The sequence below is a fragment of the Fusarium coffeatum genome (genome assembly GCF_003316985.1).
Source record: "Fusarium coffeatum strain FIESC_28 chromosome Unknown BRIP53273_contig_392, whole genome shotgun sequence".
Taxonomy (NCBI): domain Eukaryota; kingdom Fungi; phylum Ascomycota; class Sordariomycetes; order Hypocreales; family Nectriaceae; genus Fusarium; species Fusarium coffeatum.
The window spans coordinates 11,747-22,007 of NW_022158181.1; positions in this window are offsets into that span (position 1 = coordinate 11,747).

The window sequence follows — 10,261 nt, forward strand, 5'->3', positions numbered from 1 at the left end:
AACCCTAACTCTATTAGTAGTAGCGTATTATCTGATTCTTTAGTAATATACTTATAAGGTCTTTTTCTTATCTTTTTCTATACTATAGTAGGCTACTTTTCTTTTTTTAGTAGTATTTTTACTTATAACTTTAACTCTATTAGTAGTAGTATATTATCTAAAGTATAGTTACCTATTACTTAGGCTTATCCCCTTATAATTAGGTTAACTATTCTACTTTAAAAAGGATTTAATAACTACTTAGTATTATCTTATAGTTATTTAATCCCTAAGAGCCTTAAGGATATATTAGTAGGGTTATTCTTACCTTTTCTATACTTTATAATAAAGTTATAGGGTATAAGATATATATACTAATAGGCTTACCTCTTATTTAATTTTATATTAATTATAAAGGTCTATAGTTTCTTATAATTACTTTAGATTTCTATTTATAATAAGAACCCTTTAAGGTATTATTATTAGTATTTAAAGGATTTAATAATTACTATTAGCTCTTAATTTAATATACTATATCTTATCTCTTTATTAATAAACTTATAAGACTAGAATACTATAGGGTAAAAATAGCTCTTATTATCTAGCTATAATAGTATTTCTACTATTATAACTTTACTTATATCTATCTCTAGGTAAATATACCTATTAGAATTAAAGTATTAAAGTAATAGGGTATACTAAAATACCTTAATAAGGGTACTAAATACCTACTATTATATCTTATTTAAGGTTATAGATCCTAGCTTCTTACTATCCTTACTTTCCTTAAGTAGGCTTATAAAGGGTATAATAATCTTAGAGTAGTTATAAATAAACTAATAGTAAAAGTTATAAAACCCTAGGAATACCTATACTTTTTAGTATATTATTAGTTCTTACTAATTCTTAATTAGCTTTACTTATTTTAGGTTTATCTTTACCTCTATACTAGATATAAAGAACCTTAGAAACTTTACCTTATCTTAGTAAAAAATATATTTAAAGGGTTTTATATATAGTTTAGCCTTTTATAATTATTTAAGGATTTACTTTAATACCTTTATATACTCTTCTTAGGTCTTTAACTAAATTAAGATATTATTTAAGTATACTATATAAATTATATCTACTAGCCCCCTAAGAGCCTTATAAATATAGTTTTAAAAGGTTATAGGTATATTAGTTAGTTTAAATAGTATTATAATATACTTAAAATACCTATATTAAGTTTAAAATACTATCTTCTACTTATTACTTTCCTTAATTTAAATATAGTAATATATATCCTTAATATTAATCTTAGAAAAGTACTTTATACTTATAATATAGTTTATAAGCTTTAATATAAGTAAGAGTAGGTAATAATTCTTAATTATTACCCTATTTAGTTTATAGTAATCTATATATAGATATAGTATACTATTCTTCTTAGGAATAAATAAAATTAAAGCTTTTATAGGGCTTTTAAAAGGTTAAATCCTACCTTTCTTAATATTCTTCTTAATATATTCTTATAGCTTCTTAAGCTTAGTTTATAAGAAAAAGTATATTAGCCTAAATAAGGGTTCCTTTCTAGGTTAAATATTAATTATATAATTACTTTTCTTAGTTTATAGGATAGTTTCTATATTCTCTAAGCTAAATATATCTATAAATTCTTATAGCTTAATTAGTATTAAGTTAAGGAAGGTTTCTATATAGATTTCCTTTCCTAGTAGTATATATACTTTCTATGTTATAGTAATAGTATAGACTTAGTAGCCTTATACTTTATAAAGAAATATACCTATCTTAAGGATTTTTATTCTTTTACTTTAGTTATACTTAAACTACTAGTAATTCTCTTTATAATTAATTATAACTTATAGCTTTTATAAGTATTAATTAAATAGTATAATAGGTACCTTATAAGGGTTATTAAGTCTATTAATACTAATAAATATATAAGTAAATATTCTTATAATACTCTTTTAGTTTATTAAAGTTAATTAGACTTTCTAATTTAAGTAATAGGGTTTTAGCTAAAGGTTAATACCTAAGATTTTACTACCTTTTAGTACTAATTACTTTAAGCTATATTACTTAGTATAGGTATTACTAATTATATCTATTTATACTTTAGTATTAAAATAGATATTTACTTTAGTTTTCTATTAGCTATATAAGGTAATTATATTATAAAGATAATTACTAGCCCTTAGTTTATTACTTAGTAGGTTTAAAATAAATTTAGTTAAAAATTAAGCTTAATCTTTAACTATTACTTATTTTTTACCTATACTTAGTTAACTTTCTTAGCTAACCTATAGTTTTTACTAATATAGCTTTTCTAACTATAAGTATAGTATTCTATAAAGGTAGGATTTAGTTAAGTAGCTAGAAATCCTATATTTATTTACCCTTAAGACTTTAATTACTAGGAATTTAGCCTTATCTCTTATAAAAATCCTTCTTATTAATTACCTAAGTAGTTTAATAATTATTTCCTCTTTAGGTTAAGAAACTCTTTACTTTCTTAGTAATAGTACTTTTAGCTATATATAGAATTCTAGAACTAATTTACTAAGCTAACTATTTTTTCCTTAGTATTAGGTAACTTTTATATATAAAAGGTAAAGTACTTTTAAAAGGGCTTAGTTAGCTTTACTAGGAAATATATAAAGCTTCTCTTTTTTAACTTAGGTTAAAATTACTTTTTTAGTAAGTTTAAATACTTATAAAATTATTATAAGAACTAATTAAGTTACTATTAGGCCTATCCTAGGGATACTATAAGATCTATATTTTAATAGCCTTTTCTTTCTTAGATTAATTTTAGAACTTAGTATATAAATATAAACTAACTATAATACTTTTTTTTATATTTTTCTTTTAGTAACTTCTCTAGGTATTAGGCCTATTTTCCTTAGGGTTCTTAATTTATATTCTCTTAAGCTATAGTTAAATAGTTATACCTAGTTTAGTACTTTATAAAAGTAGCTTTAAAAGCTTACTTTAGGTCTAATATTTAATTATTAAGTATATAATAGGTAGGAAACTATAAAAGTATTATAATATTCTTAATAGTAATCTCTTTCTTATTCTTTATATTACTTTCTTTCTTACTATAATAGGATTAGAAGTAAATTATAGGGGTTTTACTTTAAGAGCTAGGTTAGTTTTAATATCTTAATAGATACTTATTAAAGATAATATCCTTAGAAACTATTACTTTTAATTTTATAATTTCTTATTTTATCTAATATTTCTTATAAAGCTTTAAAAGCTCTTAGTATAGTTACTAATTAGCTTTTAAGACTAAGCTATTTAGCTTTAAGATTAAAACCTTTAAGGGTAGTATTATTACTATACTAATCCCTAGTAAAGGTATTACTAATATAATTTCCTTTTAGTATAAAGTATATTATATTAGTTCTTTTAATTAAAGGCTTAATTAAGGTAGCTTTTCTATAAGGATTATCCCTAGGTATTTATTTTTAATTTTACCTAGGATATAGCCTATATTTAGATTAAGTATAGCTAATCTATTTAGGTTTTTAGTTATATAAACTAAAGATTTACCTATAATTAAGTTAAGAGATTAATTTACTTTAGGATAGTTAGTTTAGTATTAAGTAGAAACTATTATACCTAGGTAGCCTTAAAAGAAGCTTTAGAATTATTATATATATATAATAGTTAGTTAAAAGGCTAGGTAGGTTTAATAATAATATTATACTAAAGCTTAAAGAGTTTAAAATAAGGTTATAGGTAATAAGGGATATTATCCCTTATAAAGGTCTAATAAGCTAAGGTTTAGCTAGGTTATAGAACCTAGCTAATAAGGCTAAGGTTATTTTATAAAGTAATTATAATAGTTTCTTATTACTTTATAATTTTATATAAAGAAAAGTAAGTGATTAATTAAATACTTAATAGAATTATATTATAATTACTTTATAAAAAACCCTTAGCCTTATTAATCTAATCTTATAATCTAGCTAAGCCTTAGGTTAATAGACCTTTATAGGTAATAATACTCTTTATTACTTATAACCTTATTTTTAAACTCTTTAAGCTTTAGTATAATATTATTATTAAACTTACTTAGCCTTTTTAAAACCTATTATCTTAATATAATAATTTTAAAGCTTTTCTTTAAAATTACTTAGAAATAATAGTTTTAATATAATACTAAAGTAATTATTTAAATATAAACTATTCTCTTAACTTAATTACAAAGGAAAATCTATATTTTACTATTAAAAAATAAAATAAGCTAATAATACTTAACTTAAATATAGATTATATTTTAAGTAAAATTAAAATTAATAACTAAGATATAACTTAATAGGGTTTATATAACTACTAGATAAAGCTATACTAATTAAGCTATCTTTAAATATTAATATAACTATAGTACTATTACTTTTAAAGGTAGTAATATTAAAGCTAAATAGACTTATATTAAAAGTAAATTAAATACTATATTAAAAGCTTATAAAGCTTTAAGAAAAGTATTAAATAAAATAGAAAATTATAAAACTTAAAGTAATTTATCTAAAGAAAATAGTTTTAAAAGTATATTTAAATAAGTATTAAAATTATATAAGTATTTAAAGTAAAAAACTTATAACTTACTTTTAGTTATATTATAGTAATAAAGTAAGTAACTTAAAGACTAAGAAGAAAATTATTATTAAAAATATTATAATAATTACTAAATACCTTATATACTATATACTTAATAACTAAATATTAAACTTAAAGTAAGCTTTTAAAGCTATACTTACTAAGTATTAAATAAAATAAAATAGTTTTATTATAATATAAGAAAATATAAATTTAAGTAGTTAAGAGAAATAGGCTTAATACTTAGATAGCTTATTTAATAATAAATATAAATAGTAATACTTTAATTAGTTTACTTTTATATATTAAACTTTAAAACTAGTTAAAGAAAGAATTAAAAATAGAAATATTAATATAATAATAGCTATAGAATAAACTTAATAGCTAGATAATTAATCCCTATATAAGTTTATAAGTACTTAGACTTTTTAAAAAAGTAATTTTAGCCTAAGAAAAATAAGGAAAATACTATATATTTCCTAGTAAAGCTTTAAAAACCCTTTTAAAAGTATTTTACTTTATATATTTAAAAGATACTTAATACTAAAAAAGAAATAGTAAACCTTATAAACTAGTTTTAAAACTTAATATATAGCTAAAAAATACTTATACTAAGAAAGTAAAAATATTATTAATTTAAAATAAAGATACTTATTAAGCTACTAAGAAAATTATTAGAAAAAACTATTATAAGAGCTAAGATTAAATTCCTTATAATTAAAGCTATAAAAGTAAGTAATAATTAAGTTACTTACTACTTAATTAAAATTTACCTTTATAAAATACTATAATTATAGTAAAAAGAACTATATAAATAGAGACTATAGGTTAATTAAATAAATTAATTAAGTATAAGTAAAAAATATGTAATAGTAAAAGATTAAGCTTAACTTTCTACTAAACCTATTTTAAACTTACTAAAAGATAAGCTAAAAGCTAGTAGTTACCTTTATAATATAATTAATTACTTTATATAGCTAATAAAAAGTTAAAGTAAGTATTTATTTAAATATTAAAGTATAAATATATATTATTAGTAATATATTTATAAAGTAATATAAATTAAAATAGCTAGTACTAAAGAGTATTAAACTTACTAGTATTAACCTTTAACTAAAACTTTAATACTTAAATTAGTAAGTAAGATTTACCTTAATAAATTATAAAGATATAGTAAGAATATTTACTTATATACTTATTAGTATTAATAAGCTTAATAACTTATATAAAGCTTTAATCTTATTATTTTAATTTTATTTATAGAATCTAAAGATTATAATTAATAATAAGGAAAATTACTAGTAGTTTAAGTATAATTAAAATAAAAAGATAAAAATTCTTAAGGTAAGTATATTTATTTAAAAAGCCTAAGATAATTAAGTTTATACTATTATAGCTATCTATAAAATATATACTTTACTTAAAGAAAATATTTATATAGAATTTTCCCTTAAATTAATATTAATTAAGTTATAAAAGTTTATAAATATATTTAATTTAAAAAATATAAAAACTATACTATAAACTAAGAAAAGTAATTATACTATTAACCTTTAACTAGATAAAGAATCTTTCTTTAAATTTATTTATTTTTTATTATAAACTAAGCTTAAGAAGCTATAGAAATATATTAAAAAAAACCTTTAAAAAATAAAATTTAACTTTTTAAAAGCTTTATAAGAACTTTAATTTTATTTATTTCTAAGAAAAATAGTATACTAAGATTATATATTAACTATTAAAAACTAAATAAAGTAATAATTAAGAATTACTATTTACTTTTAATTATATTAGAACTTATAAATTAAGTTACTAATATTAAATATTTCTTTAAAAATAATATTAAAAATACTTAGTATTATATATAAATTAAGAAAAGTATCAAGTAAAAGATAGTATTTTAAACTTAATATAGGTATTTTAAATATATAGTTATACTATTTAAACTAGCTAATATACCTATAACCTTTTAAAATTATATTTATAAAGTACTTAATACTATTAATAATACTATTAATAATACTATTAATAATACTTAGTTATATATATTAGCTAAGGTAATTATAAAGGTTAAGAAGAGTATATAACTTATTATATAACCTAGATTAATTAAATTACTAATAAGTTAGTTATTATTTTTAACTTTAGGTAACCTTAACTTTAACTTTTACTAATAATATAGTATAAATAATATATAATATAATCCTTTTTTAAAACCTTATATACTAGTATATTATTATAGCTAGATTATATTAACTTAATAGTAATTATTAATAGTAAAGTAAGTATATATATAGTTTACTTACTTAGTAAAGATAATAAACTAAAGTATATAAGTATTTTTACTAACTTTTTTAAGAAACTTTCTTTTCTTTTTATTTAAGATCTTATTTATCTTAAGCTTTATTATTAGTCTATTTAATAATAGTAACTTATTAAAAAGGCTTTATCTCTTAGTATTAAAGTAAATATAAAGGAAAGGTATATAGCTAAAAGCTACTAAGGCTACTTTTTCTTTATTTATATCCTTTTTTTAAAGGTTTTTTACTAAAGCTTCAGTTATTTTTACTTTAACAAACCTTAGTCTAAGTAGCTAAAGAGCTCTTATAATTACTTATTTATTAAGTTCTTTATTATTAAGCTTATAGTACTAATTACTTATTAAAGTAATACTATAGTATTTAATTAGTATTACTTATATAGGTTATCTTCTTTATTATATAAAAAGTAGTAAAAGTAGATACTAAATCTAATTACTCTATAGTTTAATAATTTATAATTAATATAAAAAGTTTATAATAAAGCTATATAAAGTAATAATAAAACCTTAAATTATTAGAAATAAAAAGCTAAAAATAGCTTATATTATCCCTTTTTCTTTTATTTAATAAAAAGAATATTAAAGTTAATAATTAAAACTAACTTATAAGTAAGTATATTTTACACTTAATAAATAATATACTAAGCTAACTAGATTATAAATAAGATATTAATAACCTACTAACTAAGCCTATAAGCCTATATAAAAAACCTACTATTCTAAGATTAATAAATTAGTATTATACTAAAAAGTAATTTACCTTACTATATAGTACTTTAAGCTTTAATTTCTAGTAATTAAAGCTAAAAGAAGCTAAGGTATATCTAAGTTAAGAATATATACTAAATAAACTAAGTTTATATTAAAGTAGCTATATTTAGCTATATAGTCTTATATCTTATTACCTTTAGTAAGTAAGTTCTAGGGATATAAGCTAAGTAATAACTCCTTAAGGCTTTATTTTCTAAGCTTAATAAGGAAAAACCTAATTATATAATAGAGAAAGAGGTATTCCTTAATAAGGTAGCTAGAGATAGAGAATATAGAATATAGTATATAGAGCTAGAAATAACTATTAAATTAGTTAAAGACTATATTCTATAATAAAGCTTTTATAACTTTTATTTACTATAGCTTAATAAATTAGGTTATAGTATCCTAGAAATAAAGAAACTTTATTAGAAAAGTTAAAAATTAGAAACTATATATATAATTATATAGGGTATTCTTAGTTATTAATTTAAATTAATTAATAAGGTTATATAACTAATTCCCCTTACTTAAAGTTATACCTATAAGTAACTAATAATATAATTAATAATCTTTTAACTAGGGGTAATAATATTAATAAGCTTAAGTAACTATAAATAAAAGTTAACAATTTTAAAAATACCCTTTTAAACTAAGATTTTAAAAGGTTATTATAATAGCCCTATTTTATTATATAAAATAACTTTAATCTAGTTAAGCTAATAGTCTTTAGTTATAAGCTTTTCCTAATTAGTAATAAGGAATAGTATTATATATAGAAAGTAAAAGAAAAGGTTAAAAAAGAACTAATAAAGTAATAAAGCTTAAAAAAAAGGCTAATAGAAGCTTAGTTATATATATAGCCTAGTAGTTACTTTCTTAAGATAATTAGAAAATATTACTATAAGCTATAGCTTAATAACCTAAAAGATTAAGTTAATAATATAATTAAAGTCTTTAATAGTAAGGTTCTTGCTAATATAACTATAGAATAGTTATAACCCTTATATATAGTATTTAAGTAAAGAGGGAAAATTTAGAAAAGTTAATATTATAAAAGAAATATATATTCTATATATTAAAAGTTAAAGTTAAGGTAAGGTGAAGTTAAATACTTTAGCTAGTATATTAATTAAAAAGATTGTATAACCTTTTAATTATACCTATAGTAATATAACCTAGTAATATTATTAATAACTTATAATATTATATTTACTATAAATAAAATAACTAGGTTAAAAAGTTACTTATTATATAATTAGCTTATAATATTACTTATAGTAAAAGTATAAAGTTAATATTAATATATATTAATTTTAAATCTATTTTAAATACTTATTATTTTAAATAAGATATATTAATAATAAACTTTATTATAATACTTAAAGTAAAAGAACTTAAAAGCCTATATAAAGAAATAAAAATAAAACTAGAATTTATTAAAAAATAAATAAAATAATATTATAATATAAAATAAATTAAGAAGTTAATCTTAAAGAATAAAGAGATAGTTTACTTATTTATAAGAGATATATAAGTAAAATAACTTTTATATAAATTAAACTATAAATATATTAAACTTTATAAGATTACTAAGAAAATCTTAAAATACAATTATAAATTAAACTTATTACTAAAAGTTAAGCTTTACTTACTTTACTATATTCTTTTACTTAAATTAGTAGCTAATATAATATAAGTTAAAGTTAAAAATAAACCTAAGAGAATTAAAGAACTAGAATTATATAAAGTAAAAGTAATTAAAGAAATAAAAAAAGAAAATAAGTAAATAATATATTTAGTAAAATAAAAAAACTACTTAGAAAGTAGAAATATCTAAGAATGTTTAGAAGATCTTATTAATACTTAATAAGTTTTAAAGAACTTTCATTAATATTAAAAAAATAAAAAAAGCTAGAATCTAGTATAACTAAATATACTAATAAGTTAATATCCTTAACTATTATTTATTTCTATAAAGATTTAACCTTCTTAGCTTTTTTAAGCTTATTTAATAAGTTTAAGTTATATTAAGTTATTTTAACCTTATATAATATTAACTTTTTCTTTTACTTACAATAAGTTTATAGCTAGAAAAGAGACTTACTTAGCTTGTATTATATAATATAAAGAGCTTTTTAATAAGAAAATAATAACTCCTTAGTAGCTATCGTATACTTCCTTAAATACTTTATCTTATTAATAATATAAGTAGTTATATATATTAGTATAAAAAGAAACCTTATTAAAAATTAAAGAGAAGAATTATAAGAACTTAATAATATACTAATTCTATTATAAAGATAATTAAGAGAAATATATAAACTATATTTCTTTTTACTAATAATTATCCTATAAGCGATAGCTTACTTATAATAATAAGAATACAATATAACTTTAAAACCAAAGTATATAATACCTTTAGTAACTTTATAATACTTTTTAGTAAAAGTTAAAGAAATAGTTTGAAAAAAAATCTACTTTTTATTTATTAGAATATTTTAATATAATAGAAAAATATAAAACTAGGTTATATAAATCTTAAGAATAAGATCTTATAGAATAAAGAGATTATATTATAATTTCTATAATTATATTATA